This window comes from Anolis carolinensis, chromosome 4 (assembly GCF_035594765.1).
Source record: "Anolis carolinensis isolate JA03-04 chromosome 4, rAnoCar3.1.pri, whole genome shotgun sequence".
Taxonomy (NCBI): domain Eukaryota; kingdom Metazoa; phylum Chordata; class Lepidosauria; order Squamata; family Dactyloidae; genus Anolis; species Anolis carolinensis.
The window spans coordinates 136,503,658-136,531,571 of NC_085844.1; the positions used below are offsets into that span (position 1 = coordinate 136,503,658).

Consider the following 27,914-nt stretch of genomic DNA (forward strand, 5'->3'; position numbering starts at 1 on the left):
TCAATACTTATTCATGCTATTTTATTTATACTAATAGTAACTATTCAAACATAGAAATGAATAAATACAGGAAGATACAACAAAATCAGATTTAGATAATAAGAAGAAGAACTGTTAACTTGTGGCCCAGGGTGGATCTGCAGCGTCTCCTGAAACCACCATTAGTAGCATTTCTTGACTCAAGAAATAGTTGCAATCAAATCATATAATCACTGGTTGCAAGAAGCTGATGATATTTTCATATTAGACTAAAGGCTAACTTGATCTGTGACTATGACCCTTCCCGAAAGGCCCAATAGCCCAAGATCGGATCCGAGGTTTTCTGCTTTAAACTGGATTATATGAGTCCACACTGCCAGATAATCTGGGATAAACAGAAAACCTGGTGTCACATCCTGAGATTTAGGACCCGTCTGGAAGGGCCCTCAGTTTTCCCATCTGTCCCCCCAGCACATTCAGATGAGCTCTATCAGCTCCAGCTCCATGTGGGAACCTCCCCCAAAGATGGTAAAAACATCAAAAAACATTCAGGCGTCCCCTGGGCAACGTCCTTGCAGACAGCCAATTCTCTCACACCAGAAGTAACTCGCATTTTCTTAAGTCGCTTCTCACACAGAAAAAAAAATCAACTTTCACAAATTCTGACCCCATGTGTGGTAAGAACGTTTATCTGTAGGATGCGGACAGTCCTTATTTTTGGAAAATCAGTTCTAACTCCTTGCTCAGTTCATGTCATCAGTGCTTTTGCTGACACCTTGTGCAGTACATGGATGATTTATTTTCTCTTGTGGGGAAAGGAAGCTGCAATTCACATCAACGATAATCAAGCATTTAGATGAATTTTGATCTATTCCAGTGGTTCCCAACCTGTGATCCATGGACCACCAGTGGTCCCCAAGAACTAAAATATGGTCCGCAGCCTCATCATTCCTACACAGTTGCAACAAGAGCAACTGGCCTCAGGAAACCTTCTTATAGTGTCAAGGCAACTGGATGTCAGGAAGGGAGAGGCTGACTACCCATGAAAGGCACAACAACAAGTCTCCTGACTGCTGCTTCTCCTCCCCCTCCCTCCCCCTGAGCCATTCCATGTGGTGCCTGGAAGTGGGATTGCCTTGGTGTCTTTGTTTTTAGGCAGCTGGGATTATTTTGGATGCTGATTCAGAAAATTGCATTGGATAGACCACATCAGCTCTAGATGATTAAATATGGTTTTCTGTGGGTGAGCAGATGGCGACTACTAGATGGCATATGTTCTGTATCAGAAACTAGAGCAATTATCCAATGCAATTTTCTGACTCAGCACCCCAAATAACCAAACCAAATCTAAAGTTGACCAAAAACTGCTTTGTAACCTTTTTGGTACTAATGTTGAAGAGTAGTCACTGGTCAAAGTGGTCCCTGATCAAGTGGTCCCTGGTCAAAAAAGGGTTGGGAACCACAGATCTATTGTGAAGACATTGGGTAAAGGTGCAGTATTCAATGCAGGTAATGAAAGAGTGCAGAAATACTGACCTCACTGGGATTGTATTTAATAGATGCTTCACCCAACATTTTACATCTTATTTTACATACATACGTTTTCAAAAAGCAAGTTACGATGCACTTTTTTTCCCAAAATATTGTACATATGTTTTTTTTTATAATCTGGATTTAAATTTTTGAAAGGTAATTTTTAGTATTGCAATTCAACCCATAATGTGTATTTGGGACAATGATTATTTACAGTAAAAATAAAAAGGAAAAATAAGACCATATTTCCATCTGAAAATTTCCAACTACTGTTAACCCCCAGTAAAGTTTAGGAACAGAACTTTGAAAGTGACATTTATTTATTTCTACTTTTAGTTTGGGGCAGCTTAATGATTTTGGACTTTGGTGAAACAATTTGCCATGGTGGCAGGGAGAAGAATCACAATCATTATTTTGTGGCTTGAATGTATTGACATGCATGCCACGAAATATTTGCCCTCCCTATTTTCACTTCCATAGGAACTACTACAATTTAATTCCATTCAGGTTACCAGAATGGGATATTTCTCCCCAGCATAAATGAAGAGGTATCAGGTTAAGAGACAGAGCAGTGACCCACCCCACAATATTGAATATGGAAGGGGCTGAAGCCATTCTGAGGAAACAGACAAAGTAATAGCTCCATTGCACTTTACATTTTTAAAATGCTACCTATCTAGAACATTTTTTAAAATTAAAACATAATTTTAAAATGCTGAGAGAGAAACAGATGATTGCAACAGGAACACATCTGGGGATTTTGAGGGGGTGCTGGATGCATCCACAGCAGACATTTCAACCCATATTACAAGCTGAGCATCCATGTATGGGTAATAATACAATCAAACAAAAATTTGCCTCTTTATGATTAAAGTTGGAGCCCCGGATGGCACAGCAGGTTAAACCGCTGAGCTGCTGAACTTGCTGACCAAAAGGTCTGTGGTTCGAATCCAGGGAATGGTGTGAGCTCCCGATGTTAGCCCCAGCTTCTGCCAACCTAACAGTTTGAAAAGATACAAATGTGAGTAGATCAATAGATACTGCTCCAGCGGAAATGTAACTGCACTCTATGCAGTCATGCCGGCCACATGACCTTGGAGGTGTCTAAGGACAACACTTAGAAATGGAGATAATCATCAACCCCCAGAGTCGGACATGACTAGACAATGTCAGGGGAAAACTTTTTCCTTTTACCAATGATTAAAGTTCTTGTTTTTAATTAGTAGGGTATTTAGGTACGGAAGCAACAAGAAATGTCAGGAAACATTAAATGGTGCAATGTGAATTGGCCCAAAACACTTGCCTGGATGAGCTGCTCAGATGTTAAGTTTTTTAGTAAGCAACCTAAAATTAGGGAAAATACAGTGATATCAGAAAGTGCCACTAGAGGTCACTTGTGCCAACTTTATGGAAGGGATTTTTTTTATTAATGCAGGCAGAAGAAAACCGATTCTAAACATCCCCCAAAAGTCTGACTCATTGTTGGCACAACTCTCAACTTGAACTCAAAAAAGGTTAGGGAAGCCAGGCACAAGTGGGAATCCATTAGGATGTTACAGAGGATGAAGCCACTAATTTCAAAAAGCTTTACGTGTCCCTCAAAGGAGAAAAGCAAGACAAGGCGTTCCATAAATCCCTCGGTTAGGGTTGCCAGGTGTCTCTTTTTAAAATATGGGATGTTCCTTATGTGAGGGCTGGAAAGCACGTCTCTTACAGGCCTGGCAGGTGGCCCCTATGATGATAGATGCCTCCTCTTTGAGGATTGGAAAGCTTTCCCTTTTGTAGAGACTGAACCTGTTATTGCTTTTGTCATTCAGAAAGATTGCTTGATGTGATGAACTATAATAGCGGGGCAGTCCAATTGCTCCTCTGGCATGTTCACTTTAGAGAAGAAAAAATCAGATTTGCTGAGAACAAATCCAAATGCAAGGTACATTCATCCCTGTGCTTCCATTTGGTCCTAACATATAGTAAATGAATGTTAGGCACTTTCTACAATTCTCCTTTCATGGACTAGTACCAAGGGCACAATTAATTCCTCTAGCCTGTTAAGTCTGGGCGATTTGGCAGCGACAGCTCTTTTCCCAGTCAGCACTGAATGCCACTGCATTCTCAGTTGCTGCCTCTCCTCCTGTTCAGAGGCTTGGAAAGTCAGCTGTAGCCTGTAAGAGCACTGCAGCATTGCTACTGATGGTATGATTGCAGTAGCTTTTTCTCTTGGCTTCTAAAGGCCAGGATCAGTGGCTGTGGTAACAGCCCTGGATTCATTTGCCAGGAGCATCCAGCCCAGGAATGTCAAGAAGATGCACTTGCCATTTCAGGCCCAGAAGAGACAGCCACAAATGCATTCCTTCCAGCCATGGAGATAAATCATCTAGCATTTTACTGTAGTCCAGCTGCAGCTGAAGGTATTCTAGCTCAGTTCATATTTGCACCAGTAAAAATCCAGCAACATTTTCCCACTTCTGAGTCCGTCTGGTTCTATTTCACAAGGGAAACTTTGTCCTTTGTTCTCATCCTGGAAATGTGAAGTGTGCAGTTTGTGACTTTTTAGTAACCTTCACTTAATCAATCCATCTTCTGCTGAATAAAGAAACGTTCTGGAGCAGGAGCTTAATTTTGCCCGGTGAATTGTTGGCTGGGGAGAATGTGGTCTTAATGCAAACCTTCACAGAATATCATTTGATCAATGAAATCATTAATAAACAATGTTATTGTATGGATATGTTGATTTGCAAATGTCACAAGGGAAATATTTTTGAAAAAGAACTCCATATGTAAAAATAAAAATCATAGCTGGATAATATATTTATTATGGTCTCCAAAATATCACATAGTCTATGAGTTTTCTTGTTCTTCAGAAGTCATCATCAGGTGAGAGGCTACAAAAATTAATATTATTGTGACACTGAAATAAGAACAGTTAAATATTCTAGACAGAAGGTGAAGTCTTTTTAGACAGCTGTAGGCAAAAATGATGAAAAGCTTTGGGAAACCTTAAAGACAGTTATTATGTGATAATATAGTGATCAGTCTAAGCTGTCACAAGATTGCTTGCTGTTTACATTAGACACGCACACTTACAATTTAAATGTATTATAATTGCATTCCCCTGGACTCTTGAAGCACTTTGAAATTAATTAGGGAGAGATAAAAACAGAAGAAAATTATATGTTGACCTTGGGTTGCTATTTGAGATTGAAAGTGGCTCTATAGTGGGGAAATCATACGGTGCATCTACATTGTAGAATTTATGCAGTTTGACATGAATTTAACTGTTAAGGAATTCCAGAGGATATAGGCCCCTTCCACACAGCAGAATAAAGCATGTAAACTAGTTGGCCAAGTACTTCCTCTTAATGCTATTAATTATTTTTATTAATTAATATGCCGCCTTACTCCTGGAATGGTACCTGAGGGAGATCACAGATAAAATTGGTTAAACCCTAATAATATTTTCCCCAAAATAGAGTCTACCTCCACCACCACTGCAGCAACAATGCGCCGTCTTATGCTCAGTATTTCTTATGGAAAACACAGGAGAGCTATATGATGTGTGTGTGTCTGTCCGTCTGTATGTAGTTAGCGATCTGCTCAATAGTCTCAAAACATATAAGTACAATTCTGCACAAGATGACAAAATTAGTCCACGTTTGTTTCAGAAACTTGTAGAACATGTGAGTAGCCCAACAAACTACACATCTGCTCACCAAATGTGACTAACAATGAGGCTGATTATTGTCCACTTCTGTCCCACAGTGACAATAATTTCCAGCCAACAAAGAGCTGTTTGCAGACTACGCATTTGTTATATGTTCCCACGGTCTACGGTCCACAGCACCTGACAAATATTAGTGATATGCACAATTGAAAGGCGTGTGTGTCTGGCTGTCTGTGAATCTTTTAAAAATGATGTTAACATTGAGGTCAAATGCCAAATTTGCAAGAGAAAAGGTAGAATGCAAATTCCTGTATGGTTAATTCTAATCTTTTCAGGAAGAAGACATGGAAATATTATTCAAGTATCAGGGCAGTCGTTGAGTGAAATAATTGGTCCCTAAGTGGAGTTACCACAACTATATGTAAAGCAGATATATACAGATTGTCATCACTGGTACTGTAATGCTTGTGTTTGACCCGCAGTATCTACAGACCTCAGCAAAACAGGAAAGGATGACATAATTGTCACATTTACATATAGCATCCAGACATATGGGGTCAGGTAACAGAACAATGGCATCCACATAGCTGAGATAATAATTGCACTTACAGGAACGGAGACCTAAAGTTGAATAGCAGGCAGAGGCGGTTCAACCACCAAGCCAACTAAGCAGTTGCCTGTGGCGCCATCTTGTTGGGGGAGCCATTGAGGCAACTCCTGTCTCCTGCGGCCTGCCTCCGCAAGGTATTGAACTACTTTTTCTGTTGATTTGTTGTAAAACATGATGTTTGAGTGCTTAATTTGTAAAATCTTAATGTAATTTGATGTTTAATAGGCTTTTCCTTAATCCCTCCTTATTATCAAACATTTTCGCTTACCCAACGCTTTTATTTTTCAGTGATTGGTTTGGGGGGGGGGGGGGTGTGCCAAACTTCTGTTCGCCTACACTTGAAAAATACCTAGGGCCGACTCTGATAGCAGGAGATGGTTGGTCATGGGATGGGTCCCTCTCAGGTGCTTCAAACAATCTTAGGGAAAACAATGGCAAGCCAACTTTTCAAAGAGCATGTGCTACTATAACTAAACAGTATGCTCCATTTGGAGCATCCATACATCTCGCCCCACAGAGTTCAGGAAAACGTATACTATTGCTGAGGAAACTAGATAGGCTTCTTTAGCAATCTTTGAAACACAGGAAAGAAATTGTGGACCTAGAGCAGTGGTTCCCAACCTTTTTTGACCAGGGACCACTTTGACCAGGGACCACTCTCCAACATTAGTACCAAAAAGGGTTACAAATCAGTTTTTGGTCATCTTTCGATTCGGTTTGGTTTTTTGGAGTGCTGATTCAGAAAATTGCATTGGATAGACCACATCAGCTCTAGTTTCTGATACAGAACATATGGTATCCAGTCGTCACCATCTGCTTGCCCACAGAAAACCATATTTAATGATCTTGAGCTGATGTGGTCTAGCCAATGCAATGGTCAGCTCTGTGGAAAGAAGCGGAAGTAAAATTAATAAAAATAAATAAATAAAGAGGAAGGAGGTTTGCGGACCAGATTTTTGTTCTCGTGGCCCACTGCTGAGCCACAGCCAACAGGTTGAGAACCACTGACCTAGAGGATATGTATTTGATTCCTGCAAGGCAAACTGTATATGCCCTCTTCACTTTACTTGTATGTAATAACTGTTTCAAATTGATTTTTAAATAGACCATTTGGTGCATACTGCTTTTCTTTTGGCTCACATCAATTACCATTGACATTATACACTTCAAATCACCCCCTTGTGTTTTCTATGGAACTCTGCTAATCCAATCTACAGTCAATGTATTTTTCTTTTGTTTCACTTTTTTTCAACTCTTAGTACACCTTGTGACTTGCCTTTGCTTCCCTTGGTCTTTGCTTAAATTATTCATACACAGAAAGCATTGTAAGCATCTCACTGTTTCAATTCTATTTGGTCAGAAACCCTTAGGTTTCCACGTGTTGTCGAAGGCTTTCATGGCCGGGATCACAGGGTTGTTGTATGTTTTCCAGGCTGTATGGCCATGTTCCAGAAGTATTCTCTCCTGATGTTTCGCCCACATCTATGGCAGGCATCCTCAGAGGTTGTGAGGTCTGTTGGAAACTAGGCAAGTGGGGTTTATATATCTGTGGAAAATCCAGGGTGGGAGAAAGAACTCTTGTCTGTTGCAGTGTAGATGGGGCCTTGGTCTCTTCTTTCTATCAGGTCACTGGTCTAGGAATTGGCAGGGCAGAGTTGTGCTCATTTCTGGTTATGCCAAGTATAGCAGACGTGCATTCGTCAGAATCTGGAGCATATCACACACTTGTTATTCTGCAATTGCACTGTTTTAGTCCAGACCTTAACACACAATGTTGTGGCTCTCCCAGTGCTGTACTGTGATGAAAGACTACTGGCTCATTTGGAATCTGTTCCTGTTCCCACTTGGAAAGAATCTTGCTATGGTTTAGTACACTTTGGACATGAATATCTCATTCTGCTTCGTTGCAATTTTGGAAGCAAATATGGGGATGCTTGCATTGTTCCTCCTGGGGATCCCCAGCAGGAAATCCCAACTACTTCTAGTGGTTGGACTGGGAAGATACTGGGATTCCCAAGAATTCTCAAAAGGACTGCTGTATGTGTGATCTCCATCCTCTGGAGTGTTTTTTTAAAACAGTATTTTAATGTACTTTTTTAAAATAAGAGGAGCAGTGCGATATTGCAATTCTGATGTAATCCTATTAAAGATTAATGTCCAGAGAAACCACAGGGTTCAGGAAAAGTTTAAAAAGCCAGTTAAGAGTGAATATAAAAAGTTCAAGGTGTTATATACAAAAACAGAAGTGTGCAAGGAGAAAAAGTATGGAAAAAATGGTGAAAGTGGTATGGTATGTATTAATCTTCCTGATCTGGGTGAGAAATGAGGGAAGGGCAGTTATAATAGTACCATGATATAATTTGACAAAGGTGCAATGACAGCCTTTTTATTGTTTTGTTTTGAATAATACATGCAACTTGGGGCAGGAAGCAGAGGAAACAAGGAGATGTAAATGGTATTCTTGTATTTCAGATGTAACAAAGTAAACATGGAAATGCTGATGAAGTACACATTTAGTGAGGGCCTGAAAGAGTGCATTGCCATTCTGCACTTTTTCAAGTACAGAAGTGGTTTTCAGGCAGAATGACCTAAAACAACAGACTGGTGTGATAAGTACCTGAGAAAAGGGAAATATCTTCCCTTCCTATTTCATGAAGCAACTAGGAAGAAAAAGAGAGGTCAAGCCAAAGATTGAAGTAGTTATGGCTGACCCACCTCTGGGCAAGCCAAACAGAGGCAAGCCAAATATGCTTCTGTGAATGGGAATATTTCTAGTATGGGAAACACCAACCACTTTTTCTGAGAGCTCTCAAGAGCAGATTTCTTTCTGGGGGTCAATTTAGATTACTGGTAGATAAAAAAGTACACTTTTGAATCACATTCTTTATGTATGTTCTCTCACTCTGTTCTCCCCCCCCCCCCCCCCCAAAAGCAACAGCATTATTGACAGGACTAGTTCATACTGGGACCTTGACACAGTAATAGTTTTCATCTCTTCTTTCTTATCCCATTTTCCTGCTTAAAATTGCCTTCCTGCTACCTCAGTGCTGTGGTGTACAGCTAGTCCCCATTTATGACAACATGTAGCTCTATCTAGACAAGGAACTAGGTTTAAAAAGGCTGCTTAAAACAGAGTGAAGACTCTGAAGCAAATGACTAAAACATGTTATTATGACGCCAGTGTTGATCTTGACATACTGGCTGGAAAGAAGTCTTCTTTCTCCAAATCATGAGGAAACTCACCAGTCTTTACAGCTTTTGTTCTCTTGTCATATTGCAGGTGGCCCTCCACATTTTTATTCAGAGACGGCTTTAGGATTAATAGCATTCTTCCCCCATCAGTATAAAGCTTTTTTGTTTTTTTACTGAGGTTTATAGTGTTTATAGTAACCAAAGTGCTTATACGTAGTGTTTAGAAATGTCACCTTGAGGTAAAGCCATATTCTGACAATTTTTCTCTAGTGGGAGAGACATCAAGTTAGAAATGGATGTGCATAACATACTTTCAACCTAGCTAATTAAAATAACCTAGTAGCTTAATAGTCTGGAGAACTTTGGAAAAGTCACAAACTTTTATCAACTATCTAGATCACCGCATCCAGAGGATGTAAAGTCACTGAGAATCATTTCAGCTTTGTGCCCTGTGAGTACCAGGCTCACCAAACTCTAAAACCAGTCTTTACCCGTATTTGCAGTCTCCCTGAAAGAATGCTGACAGAGACACCACTTATCAACTCACTGTTATTAAAGGCCTATTGTCCAGGCAAAGGTCTCCAGCACCACACTCAAAAAAGCATCTCAAAACAGGGCTCTGAACAAACTTTTCCCATAGGTATCATCCCTCTCATTGATGTCTCATGGCTTTAGACATTGTGCCCTACAAAAGCCATAATTCTGCAAACGAACCTGTTTTAGTCCAATTCTGATTTACCTTTATATCACCATTGGAAAGTTGAACTTGGTATTTATTCCTACTTCAGAATAACTATAAAGTCTTCAGGTCCTTTCAGCATCCCAGGATATAACTACTAATTGGATGTAGCTTGATCTTCTCTAGCTATCTCCTATCCTATCCTGAGCCTAAATCCAATTATTAGTTCCAGCCAGAGCAGACTGATTCAGTGGGATCTACATAAGTATCAATTAATATTTAGTAATTGATTCGGTGGGTATACCTTGACTGAGAACAGAGTTGGATTTATGTCCTGGGATGCAAGCTCTTTTCTTTTAAAAACTTTTCCAAGCTCAAATTAACCTTCCTGGAGATCACTAAGGTAAAATAGAAACTGCCACTTCTTTCAGTCGCCTGTCAATGTTTCTCCAAGTAGCCGACCTGCCTCTCTTTGTTCTTTGTCTTGTTCTAGACATAATAGAAAAAGCCCTTTTTATTTTATAGTATGCCTTGCAAGCTACACTTCACTTGAAATTTAACCTCCCTGATATGACATTGTCATTACAGGTTTGGACAATTCAATTTTTTTCCCTCTTGGTTATGTCGTTCTTTCCTTCTATATATATAACCTTCTATATAACCTATCTATATAACTTAGCAAGAGAGCTATCTGTGCAGGTTTAGAGGTTTTCCATTTTTAATCGCACTGGAAAAAATTACACAGTTCATAATAAACTGTGAATTGCCAAACTGCATTAATTCTATAGTGTAGATGTGGCATTAGTTAGCTTTTCTTTTGCAGCAATGAAAGTGGCAAAAAGAAAGTGGACAAAAGAGATGCAATGATCCCTAAGAACATCAGTCTAAGGGTTCTTCCACACAGTCATATAACCCAGAATATCAAGGAAGAAAATCCCACAATATCTGCTTTGAACTGGGTTATTTGAGTCCACACTGTCATATATTCCAGTACAAAGCAAATAATGTGGGATTTTATTCAGCTGTGTGGAAGGGGCCTATGAGAGGTTATTATAGGTGGATTAGACACAAGATTTTAGATGACTGTAACATTCATTGACCCTATCACTGCTACAAGATAATTTTAACTCTTTTAACACTCAAATATTTTTGCATTTTCAACAACTCTTTCTCTCTCTTTCTCTCTCTCTCCCCCCCCCCCCCCCCCCCGTCCACCCTCTCTCTCACATACACACAGTCATTTTCAGAATCCAGAAGTAAGCAAAAACATAAGGTTTATTCTGGTGAGCTCTCTTATATGGCTGTTATATTGTATTCAACTTATCTGATCAAAAGTGGTGCAAACCTGTTTTTAGGTTCAACAGTAAATCCTCTGATCTATTGTTAAGCAGGCAGGTATGTTCTTTCCAAAGTCAAAATTAACCTCCCTGTAGCAACCAGACTAGAAGATTACTTCACAAAAATATTTTTTGGATTCCAAATTCTGAAGCAGAAGATTCCTATGAGCTGTTGACTGATTCAACAACTGCTTTCCATAATTTATTCCTTGGTATTTCTGTCATAGATAGTAACCATTTCAAAAGTTTGTTATATTAAAAACCAGTGTTTCTGTAGCCAGCTGTTTTTACTGATACATTTCAAGACATGTGTAAGTTCCTCCCTCCCCCCCCCCCCCCCCCATTCTCCATGCATGCTTTCTCTTCCCACCTTTAAATTTTGGCGGAAGACTTCATGTGACTGTCTCAATCTTGTTAAGGATGATCTGAGAAGGTGAATTTGACCATGATCCATGATTTGTAGACACAGCAGAGTTTCCTGGTCTTCTCCAGATGCAAGGGATGTGCAGATACTGTCACCATTTTCTGTCTACTAGCTTTGGATCTGCAGGAGATAATCACACTTCCATTTCTTATTTCATTCGTTCGATCTGATTATAGTATAATGGAGTTTGGACCACACTTGTTATTATGACAGCTGCTTGGCTTAAATAGCCCCTCCTTCCTTGGTGATACTCTCTCACTTTAGCCTATTACAAACAGAACAAACTGAAAACAATATATTTGCTGGTTATGGGTCATTTAAATGTTTACAGTGAAGAGCCCAAAACTTTGAGCAGTTACAAAGCAATACATATCACTACCTGCAAGGCCTCATGGCTGTAATTTTGATTTTTTTAAAATATCATGAAACTTCTCATATTTTAAAGGAAAGCAGCAGCTCATAGTTTTAATGTACAGTACATATGGATCACAAATTCTTTATTAGGAGGTAGACTGGAAATCTTATTAGCTGGAGCAGTCATAACACTTGTACTCACTATGGCATACATTTACGGTATAACGTTGAGCTCATATTTAAAGTTTAAATGCTAAATAATAATTTTTCAAGAAGAACCCATATCTCCAAATAAAGAAATACATGTCTTTGCTAACTGAAAGTGCACAAAATTCCAATCAAATCTAAGCCTATACTGAAAATAGCAGGATACGGTCTTGTAGGATCCACATGAAAAAGTCAGGTTTAATACTTTGGTTTGTGTTTGGTCTCTTCTTGTTTAGGTCAAAGTGGTTCTTCTGAACAATTATGTGTTGTTTGAAATAAAATCATTCTCTACAGAATGTAGAAATATGACTTTCCCCTTGGAATGGCTAGGGTGCATACTGTTGAAATGTGCATGTTAAGGCTCAAATATTTGGTATGAATATCTATCCCTCTCCACAAGACAGTGTCGCAAATATTTTCTTTCAGTACCAACCTCTTGCATTAGTGACCTAGATCAGTATTCTGCATCACCTTCATTTTCCCCTGCTTCTTTCTGTGGTTGAACCAGGCCTTACCAGGATTTAAACCACCTTAACCTGTTCATGTTATTGGTTACTGAAGATTCATCTTTATACTCTTTGAGAACATTGCCTCCTGGAACAAATGTTCCTACTGTTTCAAATAATTGAAATAAAGATAGAGCAACATGTACTTAAAAAAAATCAGACACCAAGATTGAAATAACACTATGTAACACGATTATTGTTCCTGGATTATAAATGTCATTTCCTAATTGGTTCTATCATAAAAACATGGCAAACATTTATTAAACTGAAAAAACTTGTGCGAGACGTCCTGCAGCACATTTTGCTAGTGTTTTTCAATGAATATCTCATTGAGTTTCAACCAATTCAACATAGTTTGTGGCAACCACAGAAACGAAGTTTCTAGAGTATAACAACTACTTTCAAAGCAAGTACCACACAATTAAACAGGAAATAACACTTTCAAAACAAGAACATATTTTTTTCAATTTTTGTTACGTAGTGTAATTAAATATTAGATAGCCCAACACTGGAATTCTCTTCAACTCACAACATAAAAAAAATGAAAACTCACCAAAGGTGGCTGTGGCTTCCTGTGAATTTAAGAATAACTGCATGTGTGTGTCTGTGTGATGTCATCCACTTCTGTTTCACAAGATCACAAGTTTTCTGGGCAGCAAAACTTTCATGAAGCACAATGCTTAAAAATATAACAGGCAGGCAGACAACACCTGCTGCAGCACCTCAGTTTTCATATAAGGCAATAAGACATTAAGGATGAAGAAAGGCATCCAACTTCTAGAAACGTTTGTGGAAAACTTGATGTCAGTGGTATATACACAATTACTTTTTGTCAATACTTTTGTCAACAGCTACATTTGGAGGTTTGTGAAACCATACAACTGGAGAAAAACCTTTTCCACAGATATGAGTGTTATAAACAGTACTCACATCTTCAACTTATTTTTTTGGTGCAGACATACATCGCCAGAACAACTCATCCGACAACAGGCAATGTGGACTGTGACTGCACTTGCTTCAAAAATGTCATACTACAAAGAGCCTTGTGGTTCTGTAAAGATGAACACATAGATTATGGGATAAGATTTTGTAGACATGGTCTACTGTTTCATGTTTTGGATAGCAGTGGTCCAAAAATGTATGTACAGCAAGCTCTCATTGAATAAGTAAACTCATATAATGACCGGCCTGTTACTGAACACATTTTCAAGGGCAGAAAACACCAATACCTTCTTCATCCTTAGAGTTCTTCAACTTTGCTTGAACCAAGACCACAGTGAAATGACAATAGAAAATCACTAAGCCAACCAAAGCAGGGAGGGAAGTGAAACATGGAAAGCATAAATTAGTTCTGGTGTTGTTTTCAACAGGTTTCAGGTCAATTTTGGAAGGATGGCTCCTGGGATGACACTGCTACTCATCTGGTAGGATGTGGTTTGGTGCAAAGAATGCTTCTTCTTCAGCAAGACTTTATTATTATTATTATATTTATTTATACCCCACTTTATCTCCCCAAGGGGACTCAAAGTGGCTTGACTTAAAAGCATTAGGATAGAATTTAAAATATACAAATATACAAACTTTGAAACAGAATTAAACACAAACAGCACTAAAACATTCAGTTAAAATCCATCAAAACACATTCAAAGTTTAAAACCACACCACTCCGATTCAATCTTAAACACATTAATATTTAAAGGTCTTTCTGAATAAACAGGTTAATTCTGATAACTTGCATGCTTGATAACTATACGCAACTAAAAACGTTTCTATTCAGACAGGCTTTTAAAGATGAAAGTTCTTATGTAAGCTGGGTATGTTTGTTTAATTCTATTTTAATATCTGTGCATTTATGGATTTGAAATAAAATTGTTCTTTTTTAACATTGTGAGTCGCTTTGTGTCTTGGCTGGGAGATAAAAGTAGGATATAAATATCATCATAATCATCTTGGAACAATGTCTTTCTCCATTCTACCCTACTCGTCTTTAGCAATTCCCCCCTCCCCCAATCTTGTTTCAGGGCCCTTCCACACAGCCATATAACCCAGAATATCAAGGTAGATAATCCACAATAACTGCTTTGAGTCCACACTGCCATATAATGTGAATTTTAGACACTATACTGCAATATTATTAGTAATATTGAGGGATATTACATGTAATATACAATTATTATTATTATTATTATTATATATTATATTGTATTTTATTATAACTAAAGGCAAAGGTTTTCCCCTGACATTAAGTCTAGTCATGTCCCACTCTGGGAGTTGGTGCTTATCTCTATTTCTAAGGCAAAGAGCCAGTGTTTTCCCTAGACACCTCCAAGGTCATGTGGTCGGCATGATTGCTTGGAGCACCGTCACCTTACCATTAGAGCGGTATCTATTGATCTACTCCCATTTGCATATTTTCGAACTGCTGAGTTGGCAGAAGCTGGGGCTAACAGCAGGAACTCACCTTGTTCCCCGGATTCAAACTGCCAACCTTTCAGTCAGCAAGGTCAGCAGCTCAGCGGCTCAACGCGCTGTGCCACCGGGGGCTCCTATATTATTATACCACTATATATATATATAATAAGTAAAGGTAAAGATTTTCCCTTGACATTAAGTCTAGTTGTGTCTGGTTCTGGGGGTTTGTACTCATTTCCATTTCTAAAGTGAAGAGCCGGCATTGTCCATAGACACCTTCAAGTTTATGTGACCGGCATGACTACATGGAGGGCCATTACCTTCCCGCCAGAATGGTACCTATTGATCTACTAACATTTGCATGTTTTAGAACTGCTAGGTTGGCAGAAGCTGGGGCTAACATCGGGAGCTCACCCTGCTCCCCAGATTTAAACCGGCAACTTTTCAGTCAGCAAGTTCAGCAGCTCAGCAACTTAACCCACTGTGCCACTGGGGGCTCCTATATTATTATACCACAATATATATACAATACACCAGTATATTATCCTATTAGTATTATATAATATATTGTACTATATCATAAGTTGTAGTATATATAATATATATTACATTGTTAATCTATATATATAAAAGAGTGATGGCATCACGGCAATTCACAAAACAACAAAAGTACAGGCCCCCCCAACCTCAAAATTTGACAACACAACCCATCATCCACGCCTCAAGGTTGATACAACAAAAAGAAAAGAAAAATAAAGTCCTAATTAGAGGGAGAGCAATAATTTTTTTTATCCAATTGCTGCCAGTTTAGAGGGCTAATCTCTGCCCACTCGGTTGCCTAGCAACCAAGGGACAGCCAGGTTTCAGTTAGGGGACAGGCAGATTTAGGCCTCACTTAGACTTCTTCCACAGATTATCTAATTTGCACTGGATTATATGGCAGTGTAAACTCAAGGCCCTTCCACACAGCTATATAACCCATTTATAATCTTATATTATCTGCTTTGAACTGGATTATCTTGACTCCACACTGCCATATAATCCACTTCAGTGTGCATTTTATACAGCTGTGAAGAAGGGGCCTCAGATAATCCAGTTCTAAGCAGATAATTTAAGATTATCAATATACAGTAGAGTCTCACTTATCCAACGTAAACAGGCCGGCAGGATAAGTGAATATGTTGGATAATAAGAAGGGATTCAGGAAAAGCCAATTAAACATCAAATTAGGTAATCGTTATACAAATTAAGCACCAAAACATCATGTTATACAACAAATTTGACAGAAAAAGTAGTTCCATGCGCAGTAATGCTATGTAGTATTTACAGTAGAGTCTCACTTATCCAACACTCGCTTATCCAACATTCTGGATTATCCAACACATTTTTGTAGTCAATGCTTTCAATATATCGTGATATTTTGGTGCTAAATTCATAAATACAGTAATTACTATATAGCATTACTGTGTACTGAACTACTTTTTCTGACAAATTTGTTGTCTAACATGATGTTTTGGTGCTTCATTTGTAAAATCATAACTTAATTTGATGTTTAATAGGGTTATCCTTAATTCCTCATTATCCAACATATTCGCTTATCCAACGTTCTGCCGGCCCGTTTATGTTGGATAAGTGAGACTCTACTGTACTGTATTTACAAATTTACCACTAAAATATCACAATGAATTTAAAACACTGACTACAAAAACATTGATTATGAAAAGGCAGACTGCGTTGGATAATCCAGAACATTGTATAAGCGAATGTTGGATAAGTGAGATTCTTCTTTAATATGAAATAATTACTGGGATAGAATAATGCAGAACAATATAATCTCTAAAACCAGGACAGTAAATAAACAGGGGAATTCCACAGAGGAAACAATCGGGGCCAGCTAACACCTCCCAACAAAGTATTCCCATCATCAAAGTCTGGCAAATCCTGTTTTCTCAAAGCCACAGACAGTAGAAGCACATAAAATATCGCAAACAACACCACTCTGAAAACAAGGGAATTCCAGACAGGAAACAATCAGGGCCAGCTAACACCTCCCAACAAAGTATTCCCATCATCAAAGTCTGGAAAATCCTCTGTTTTCTCAGGGCCACAGACAGTAGAAGCACATAAAATATCGCAAACAACACCACTCTGAAAACAAGGGAATTCCAGACAGGAAACAATCAGGGCCAGCGAACACCTCCCAACAAAAAATTCACTCAGGGAGGAAACAGCCAGGCTTTAAAGCTGCAAGGCCATTACATCCTAATCATTTTTCCTAATTGCAGCATTCATACTTGCCTCCAACAAATAAACAAAAAAACCAATCAGAAATATTGTATATTCACAACCTTTAGGAAACAATATCCCCTGATGGCGCAGCGTGTTAAAGCGCTGAGCTGCTGAACTTCTGGACCGAAAGGCCACAGGTTTGAATTGGGGGAGCGGAGAGAGCCCCCACTGTTAGCTCCAGCTTCTGCCAACCCAGAAGTTCGAAAACATGCAAATGTGAGTGCATCAATAGGTACTGCTCCGGCGGGAAGGTAACACCGCTCCATGTAGTCATCCCACATGACCTTGGAGGAGTCTACGGACAACGCCGGCTCTTCGGTTTAGAAATGGAGATGAGCACCAACCTCCAGAGTCAGACACGACTGGACTTAATGTCTGGGGAAAACCTTTACCCTTGACCTTAACTACCACCAATTCCTCAATACTTTATTTCCCAGACCACCAGACTTCGCCACAGCAACGCATGGCCGGGCACAGCTAGTATTATATATAACATTACCTTAATATTAATGTAATATTACATTACAATGTTATTATTTCTATATCTTATTCTTGTATATATTGAGGTGCTCCAAGTGATGTTGCAGGTGACGCGATGTAGGTATGTGTCCTTATCACTTAGGCTGAATCTAAACCACCTTATAATCCAGTATCTGATCCCAGAGTATCTGCTTTGAACTGGATTATATGAGTCCACACTGCCATATTAGCCAGTTCAAAACTGAGATTCTGAGATCAGAAACCGGATTATATGGCAGCCCTGTTTTGGACCCTTCCACGCAGCCATATAACCTTGAATATCAAGGCAGAAAATCCCGCAAGATCAGCTTTGAACTGGGTTATCTGTGTCCACACTGCCATATATCCCAGTTCAAAGCAGATAATGTGGGATTTTATACAGCTATGTGGAAGGGACCTTAGGTGGTCCTACTTCCCCCTCCTCCTCCTCTATTGCCCCTTCCACACAGCTGAAGAAAATCCTATATTATCTGCTTTGAACTGGGATATATGGCAATGTGGACTCAGATAACCCAGTTCAAAGCAAATATTATGGGTTATTGTGTCAATATTCTGGGTTATATGGCTGTGTGGAAGGGCCCTAATTGGACATCTCCTTAGGCCTGCATGGCTTTTACCTTTGTACTGTTGACAAGGGCAGAGCCCACCTCTGACGTGACGCTCGCCTTTACTCCGCCTTCTTTGATCATCTCTGAGGGGGAACTGAAGCAGCGCATGCGCCCTCCGTCCCTTTCTGAAGGCGCCACGGGAGTCACGTGAGGACAGCTCAACGCCAAGCCTTTTCCGCGCTGTGGCGCTCTGCGTCCGGCGCCTGTAGTGGTGACCAGGGGGAAATGCAGCTCCAAGTCCCAGGCAGTTTTGGGGAACGTGTCTTTCCCACTCTCAATCCTCATTTGAACCAGTGTAGCCACAAAAAATCCCTTCAGTGACTGATTTCCTAATAATAATAATAATTAATACTACTACTACTACTACTAATAATAATGTATCACATATAACAATAATGTAAAATAATATTGTAATGTAATATAATAATATTGCAGTATAGTGGTATAGAACAATGTAACAATATATAATACTAATACAGTAGAGTCTCACTTATCCAACATAAACAGGCCGGCAGAATGTTGGATAAGCGAATATGTTGGATAATAAAGAGGGATTAAGGAAAAGCCTATTAAACATCAAATGAGGTTATGATTTTACAATTAAGCACCAAAACATCATGTTATACAACAAATTTGACAGAAAAAGTAGTTCAATACACAGTAATGCTATGTAGTAATTACTGTATTTACGAATTTAGCACCAAAATATCACGATATATTGAAAACATTGACTACAAAAATGTGTTTGAAAATCCAGAATGTTGGATAAGCGAGTGTTGGATAAGTGAGACTCTACTGTAGTATAATATACTGGTAGTGTATTATATATATTACTAGCTGTGCCCGGCCACGCGTTGCTGTGGCTTAGTCTGGTGGTGTTGGTCAGTCTACATTATGTTGTATTGATGCTGTGACCTCCACCCTTCTTTATACTCACATTAGTAGTAGTATTTGAAGCCTGTTACCTTCTTCAATTTTTGTGTTGATTGATAATTGCTTGAGATCCCTGTTGTCTTTGGTTTGTTGTTAATTGTAATGTCTGATTCTGCTGAGTGCGGTTTATATTTTTATTGTGGTACAATAGTCTTTTTTTGTTTTGCCTGTGTAGGTGTTTATTATTATTGTTGTTGTAGTGATTATGAAGGTTGGATAAGTTAGATGCTACTGTATTGTTTTTTGGAGGCCCAGTGTAGTACTGACTGGCCTCTCAGCCTCAGTGCCTGGCTCTTTCTTGCCTGTGATGGTGTTGATTCTTATTGTTGTTGTTGTTGTCATTGTTATTATTGTAATTGTTTTTTTGGAGGCCAAGTGTGAATGTAGGGATTGGGGAGGTGGATGAGTTGTGTTGTCAAATGTTGTATTTGTTATAGTCACAATGCGTTGTTGTGAGTTTTGTGGGTCTGGATTGTGGTTTTGTGGTGTGGTTGTGTTGTTATAACTGAGAGGCAAGGCTTTTGTGTTGTGTTGCGAAGTTTTGTATTTCTGGGTCGTTTAGTTGTGTGCCAAGTTTTGTATTTCTGGGGCGTTTAGTTGTGTTGTTATAGTCACGATGCATTGTTGTGAGTTTTGTGGGTCCGGATTGTGGTTTTGTGGTGTGGTTGTGTTGTTACAATCGGGAGGGAATGCTTTTGTGTTGTGTTGCCCAGTTTCGTATTTCTGGGGCATTTAGTTGTGTTGTTATAGTCATGATGCGTTGTTGTGAGTTTTGTGGGTCCGGTGTGGTTTTGTGGTGTGGTTGTGTTGTTACAACCGGGAGGCAAGGCTTTTGCATTGTTTTGCCAAGTTTTGTATTTCTGGGGCGTTTAGTTGTGTTGTTATAGTCACGATGCATTGTTGTGAGTTTTGTGGGTCCGGATTGTGGTTTTGTGGTGTGGTTGTGTTGTTACAATCAGGAGGGAATGCTTTTGTGTTGTGTTGCCCAGTTTCGTATTTCTGGGGCGTTTAGTTGTGTTGTTATAGTCATGATGCGTTGTTGTGAGTTTTGTGGGTCCGGTGTGGTTTTGTGGTGTGGTTGTGTTGTTACAACCGGGAGGCAAGGCTTTTGCATTGTTTTGCCAAGTTTTGTATTTCTGGGGCGTTTAGTTGTGTTGTTATAGTCATGATGCGTTGTTGTGAGTTTTGTGGGTCCAGATTGTGGTTTTGTGTTGTGGTTGTGTTCTTACAACTGGGAGGCAAGGCTTTTGCGTTGTGTTGTCAAATTTTGTATTTCTGGAGCGTTTTGTTGTGTTATAGTCACGATGCGTTGTTGTGAGTTTTGTGGGTCCGGATTGTGGTTTTGTGGTGTAGTTGTGTTGTTACAATCGGGAGAAAAGGCTTTTGTGTTGTGTTGTCAAGTTTTGTATTTCTGGGGCATTTAGTTGTGTGCCAAGTTTCGTATTTCTGGGGCGTTTAGTTGTGTTGTTATAGTCACAATGCATTGTTGTGAGTTTTGTGGGTCCGGATTGTGGTTTTGTGGTGTGGTTGTGTTGTTACAACCGGGAGGCAAGGTTTTTGCGTTGTGTTGTCAAGTTTTATATTTCTGGGGCGTTTAGTTGTGTGCCAAGTTTCGTATTTCTGGGACGTTTAGTTGTGTTGTTATAGTCACGATGCATTGTTGTGAGTTTTGTGGATCCGGATTGTAGTTTTGTGGTGTGGTTGTGTTGTTACAACCAGGAGGCAAGGCTTTTGCGTTGTATTGCCAAGTTTTGTATTTACAGGGCATTTAGTTGTGTTGTCATAGTCACGATGCGTTGTTGTGAGTTTTGTGGGTCCTGTGTGGTTTTGTGGTGTGGTTGTGTTGTTACAACTGGGAGGCAAGGCTTTTGCATTGTGTTGCCAAGTTTTGTATTTCTGGGGCGTTTAGTTGTGTAGTTATCGCATGATGCGTTGTTGTGAGTTTTGTGGGTCTGGATTGTGGTTTTGTGGTGTGGTTGTGTTGTTGTAACCTGGAGGCAAGCCTTTTGCATTGTGTTGCCAAATTTCGTATTTCTGGGATGTTTAGTTTTGTTGTTATAGTCACTGCGCAAACAACTTTGTCATTTTATATATATAGACTAGCTGTGCCCGGCCACGCGTTGCTGTGGCTTTTTTTTAGTGGTGTTGGTTAATCTACATTGGGTTTTATTTTTGTTGTGACCGTCAACAAAAATTATACAGTATTATTTATTCATTTATTATATTAAAGACATATGATAGGATATTACGCTATAACATATAATAGTATACGACTATTTCACAATATTAGTAGATATATATAGATATAGATATATATATAATTATATTGTATTGTTATTAGTATTATATTGTAGTGTATTATAATATTATTAGTAGTATTATATGTATATACAATGTATTGTATTAGTATATATATTAATATATTGCAAATTGGCCCCAGAGTACGGAATGGCCTTGTAGTTTCAAAGCCAGGATGGTTCCGTGTGTTAGAGGGGGGGAATGCTTTGTTGGGAGGTGCTAGGTGGTCCTGATTGTTTCCTGGATGGAATTCCAGTGTTTTCAGAGTGTTGCTCTTTATTTACTGTCCTGAGATGAGAGAGTGATGAGTACGGAATGGCCTTATACCTTCAAAGCCTGGCTGCTTCCATGCCTGGGGGGGAGAATCGTTTGGTGGGAGGTGTTAGCTGGGTGTGATTGTTTCTTGGATGGAATTTGTGTGTTTTCAGATTGTTGTTGTTTATTTACTGTGCTGAGATGAGAGAGTGATGAGTACGGAATGGCCTTGTACCTTCAAAGCCTGGCTGCTTCCATGCCTGGGGGGGAGAATCGTTTGGTGGGAGGTGTTCGCTGGGTGTGATTGTTTCTTGGATGGAATCTGTGTGTTTTCAGACTGTTATTGTTTATTTACTGTGCTGAGATGAGAGAGTGATGAGTACGGAATGGCCTTGTAGGTTCAAAGCGTGGGTGGTTTCCTGTGTGAAGGGGGGAATCCTTTGGTGGGAAGTGTTAGATGGCCCTGATTGTTTCCTGGATGGAATAGCTGTGTTTTTAGAGTGTTGATCTTTATTTACTGTCCTGAGATGATATTGTTGTGTATTCTTGTACCAAAGTAATTATTTCATATTACAGTAGAATCTCACTTATCCAACATTCGTTTATGTAATGTTCTGGATTATGCAATGGAGTCTGCCTTTTAATAGTCAATGTTTTTGGAGTGAGTGTTTTTAATGAATTGTGATATTTTGGTGGTAAATTTGTAAATACAGTAATTACTACATAGCATTACTGCGCATGGAACCACTTTTTGTGTCAAATTTGTTGTATAACATGATGTTTTGGTGTTTAATTTGTATAATGATTACCTAATTCGATTACCTAATTGGTTTTCCTGAATCCCTTCTTATTATCCAACATATTTACTTATGCAACGTTCTGCCGGCTTGTTTATGTTGGATAAGTGAGATTCTAGTGTATATTTATAATGTGATATTATTTGTTTAGAAGTGGATTATATGAGGCGCCTTCTGTTATAATAATAATTATTATTATAGTCTTGAATGATTATCATTGTGATAAAAATAATAACTTACTATTTATTATTAGTTATTATATTGTTGAATGATTATCAATGTTATAATAATAATAATTAATTTGTGAATGATTATCACTATAATAATAATAATAATTTTCTATTATTACGATTTGTTAATACATTGTTGAATGATTGTCAGTGTTATAATAATAAGAACTGACTATTATTATGAATTATTATGCTCTCGAATGATTATCAGTATTATAATAATAATAAATTAGTATTATTATTGGTGATTATTACATTCTTAACTGATGACCAGTTATTATTATATTAATAATTATTACAGGGAAGGGAAAGGTGAAGGCGATAGGGTTTGAGAGGGGAAAAAGGGGGCTTCTGAGGCATTGGAGGGGTTCTAATTTGTAGGTGAGAACAACAACAACAACAATAACAACAACAGAAAAGGGGGAAGCTCAGCCTGGGCCAACTGGGGCCTTTCCTTGACTTGTTTTGGGCGCCAACTTCCACCCTTCCTGGCCTGAGGCTCTTGACTTTTCCCCCCGTCAGCCGTTTAACCGGGTGAGGGGGAAAAGGAAGGGTCCTGAGGCCGGGAAGGGCGGGGGTTGGCGCCCAAAACAACTCGAGGGGAGGTCCAGGCCTGCTCGAGGGCCATGCCCCCATCTTCCCCTCTCACCTTGAAGAGCTTGAAGACCTCCGAGAAGAACCGAGGAGGAGGAGAGAGGGTGAGACGGGGGCTCGGCGGGGCCTTCCTCGCGCTGAGGGGAGGGGAGAGGGGCGGGAGGAGGGGGCCTGAACGACGACCGGGGCCCTCCATGGGCCCTGAGGGGGGGGAGATTGAGGGGGAGAGGGCAGAGAGCGACGTGAGGCCCGCACCTCCCAGCGCGGCCTCCTCCATCCCGCGCCCACCAAGGAATCTGCCTTCCTGCCTTCCTTCCTTCAGCTCTGAGGCGAGGTGTGTGTGCGCGCGCGGGAAGGGATGAGGGGGGTGCGCGCAGGCGCACATCGCCTGTTGCAGTTTTTGGCCGTTTGTGCCCTGTGATTGTGTTTGTCATATAAATGTGTTGTATCTTACTGGAGCCGTGGATGATGGGTTGTGTGGTCAAATTTGGAGGTTGGGGGACCTGTAGATTTGCTGTTTTGTGCATCGCCGTGATGCCATCAGTCTTTTATATATATAGATAGTATAATAAAATAGTACAATATAATAATATATCATAATATAATAATTGTATATTATATATTACATATAATATTACTAATAATATTGCAGTATAGTGGTAAAGTACAATATAATAATATATAATACTAATACTGTAGTATAATATACTGGTAGCATATATATATTGTGGTATAATAAAATATTACAATATAATAATATATTATAGTATAATAATTGTATATTATATATTACATATAATATTACTAACAATATTGTAGTATAGTGGTATAGAACAATGTAATAATATATAATACTAATAGTATAATATACTAGTAATGTATTATATATATTGTGGTATAATAAAATAGCGCAATATAATAATATAATAATTGTATATTATAAATTACATATACTGTAATATTGCTAATAATATAGTATAGTGGTATAGTACAATATAATAATATATAATACTAATATTGTGCTATGCTAATCTATATATATACAAATGTAATGCGTGTTTTTCCCATGGAGTAAACAACAACACCACTGAACCAAATCACACCAAACTTGGCCAAGAAAAGACATAGTCATCAAAAAAACCTAGAAAAATAGTCAAAATTACAGAGGATGAGGAAGAGCCTTTCTCCCCCTGGCTGCCAGTCAGAAAGGTAGACCCTGCTGCCTTTAGGCCCCCTGCTGCCCTTCGTGTCCTAGCAACCCCCTCAGCCAAAATGGCGCCCGGGCAAAGTGCACTTAGGTCTCATCCACACTGCCTATAAAATACAGATTATCTGATTTGAACTGGATTATATGGCAGTGTAGACTTAAGCCCCTACCACACACCTATATAACCCAGAATGCCAAGGCACATAATCCACAGTATCAGCTTTTAACTGGATTGTCTTGAGTTCACACTGCCATATAATCCAGTTCAGTGTGGATTTTATACAGCTGTGTAGAACGTGCCTCATATAATCAAGTTCTAAGCAGATAATATAAGATTATAAATATAAGATATAATAATTACTGTGGTATAATAATACAGAACAATATAATCTCTAAAATCAGGACAGTAAATAAAGAGCAACACTCTGAAAACAGGGAAATTGGAAATTCCAGACAGGAAACTATCAGGGCCAGCTAAAACCTCTCAACAAAAGATTCCCCCAGGGAGGAAGCAGTCCGGCTTTGAAGCTACAAGGCCATTAAATGCTAATCAAGGTGACTAATCACAGCATTCATACTTGCTATTCAAACTGGCCAACCAAGGATTCCACAAGGTAGAAAGCAGCCAGGCTTGCAAGCAGCAAAGCTATTCAGTGCTATTCAACCTGGCTAACTAAGATTTCCTCTAGATAGAAGGCCCCTAGGCTTTGAAGCCACGAGGCTACTCCATCCCATTCAACCTGGCCAACAAAGGATGCCCTATGTAGAAAGCAGCCAGGCTTTTAAGCTGCAAGACTATTCAGTGCAATTCAAGCTGGCCAAACAAAGATTCCCCTACAAAGGAAGTAGCCAGGCTTCAAAGCGGCTCATTGATTGAGGGTGCTACTCCAACTCGCCAAACAGGAATTCCCCTAGGTATAACACAGCCAGGCATTGAAGCTGCAAGGCTATTCAGTGCAATTCAATCAGACCAATGAAGGATTAAACTTGGTAGAAGGCGGCCAGGCTTTAAAGTAGTGATACTACTCTGTACTATTGAAGCTGACCAACCAAAGATTCCGATAGGTAGCAAGCAGCCAGGCTTTGAAGTAGTGAGGCTATTCATTGCAATTCTAGCAGCCCAAAAAACCATTCCCCTAGAACGCAAATACCCAGGCTACCAAGCAACAAGCCTATTCTGTTGCATTCCAGCTCACCAAACAAGGATTCCCATAAGAAGAAAATGGCCAAGCTTTGAGGCCGCAAGGCTATTCACTGCTATTCCACCTGGCCAACAAAGGATTCCCATAAGCCACAGCAACGCATGGCCGGGCACAGCTAGTAATATATATATATATATATATATATATATATATATATATATATATATAACACAATATAATAATACCATGTATTAATATATAATAATACTAGCTGTGCCCAGCCACGTGTTGCTGTGGCGAAGTATGGTGGTATGGGAAATAAAGTATTGAGGAATTGGTGGTAGTTAAGGTAAAGGGTCCCCTGGGCTGAGTGGGTTGCTAGGAGACCAAATGAGCGGAGCTTAGCCTTCTAACTGGCAGTAATTGGATAAAAACAATTATTCCTCTCCCTCTAATTAGGACTTTATTTTTCTTTTCTTTTTGTTGTATCAACCTAGAGGCATGGATGAGGGGTTGTGATGTCAATTTTCGAGGTTGTGGGGTGTTTACTTTTGTTGTTTTGTCCGCTGCCGTGATGCCATCACTCTTTTATATATATAGATTGTGATATAATAATATATTAAACATAATACAACTGATAATATATAATTATATATAATGATAATACTGTTTTATTATTGTATATTTGTACAGTTTAAGTTGTAATGTTTTAATGAGTCTCCGTATGGAGAGATAAAGCAGGATATAAATAAACAAATAATATTATAATATTATATTATATTGTTATTACAATTTTAAATTATTATTATTATATTAATAATCATTTTAAAATTATTTGCTTGCCTCTCCTCAGGGTTCAAGGCAGGGTACCCCACTGTGAAAACATAATCCCATAAAAGACGTCTATTAAATAATGTAAAATGTGTATATTAACATACATAGTACAAAGAATAAGATTCTTAGGTTGGTTTTACACTGCCCTATATCCCAGGATCTGATCCCAGAATATCTGTTTATCCCAGATTATCTGGCAGTGGAGATTCATGTAATTCAGTTCAAAGCAGATAATCTGGAATCAGATCCTGGGATATAGGGCAGTGTGGAAGGGGCCTGGGTCTCCCGAGGTCTAATCACTCCTGAACAAGATGTGGTATGGGCGGATATAAACCCTCTGTTATGATATCGTGCTGTCTTGCAATGGACTACATCACTGATTCTGTTGAGCTTGGCCCCTTCTACACTGCCAGATAAAATCCAGATTATTTGCTTTGAACTGGACTCCAGTTGAAATGCGGATTATCTGCTTTGATAATAATGCGGCTTATCTGCTTTGATAATAATGCGGATTATCTGTTTTGATAATATGGATTATATAGCAGTGTAGAAGAGGCCTAAAATGTCCTGATGATAATCTTAGTCCAGCAAGCCTAGTGAAGTCAGGGCCCTTCCACACATCCCTATAATCCAGAATATCAAGGCAGATAATCCACAATATCTGCATTGGACTGGGTTATCTGAGTCTACACTGCCATATTATCCAGATCAATGTGGATATTATAGAGCTGTGTGGAAGGTGTCTCAGTAAGAAAATATGGTAAAAATAGATTATATATTTAAAACACAGTTTTAGTAGAAATGTTACAGAAAGAAGAAATGGAGGGGGTGAGATGTTAACTATAAAAATCAAATTAGCGTAGATTGCAAAATAATGGAATACAATTTAACTGTAATAGATGGTATGCACATACAAATGTATTTAGATAAAAATGATGAAGCTGAAAGTTGCTTTTGGCTTTTGTCCCAGGGGAAAGTTACACAATTTGATCAAAATGAAATGAGACAAATGAAGAAACTACACCACCACAAAGACACACATGTCACTGTTTTTATTACGTTTTAATCTTGACATTTCCCTAGTAGATCAAAATAGAAAAGGCTAAAATCTGTTTCGAAATATGGTTATGGTTATAGGACATGACACTGTCTGCCTCATTGTCAGTAAAGTGTATGCTCATTGCTCATATATCCAAATAGCAGTGGAAACAGGGACAAAGCCTTTTTGCAAACCATACAATAATACAATGGCATTTTAAAAGGCAGGGAACAACTGTATTGATTTGCCTCATGAAATGTATTGAGTCACAAGGA

The 27,914-nt window shown here is 39.0% G+C and overlaps 1 long non-coding RNA gene across 3 annotated transcripts; it reads right to left on the bottom strand.

Moving 5' to 3' along the window:
- On the bottom strand, nt 1-25,942 carry LOC103278615 (uncharacterized). 3 transcript variants are annotated; one of them, XR_010005266.1, is made up of 3 exons: nt 18,320-25,942; nt 11,362-13,533; nt 1-4,394 (listed from the first exon to the last, which is right to left on the bottom strand). It is a non-coding gene; the product is annotated as an uncharacterized LOC103278615 (long non-coding RNA). The 3 variants fall into 3 exon arrangements; XR_010005265.1 differs by lacking the exon at nt 18,320-25,942 and having other exon boundaries at nt 11,362-18,313; XR_010005267.1 differs by lacking the exon at nt 18,320-25,942 and having other exon boundaries at nt 1-10,143; nt 11,362-18,313.
- Nucleotides 25,943-27,914: the final 1,972 nt, after the last annotated feature.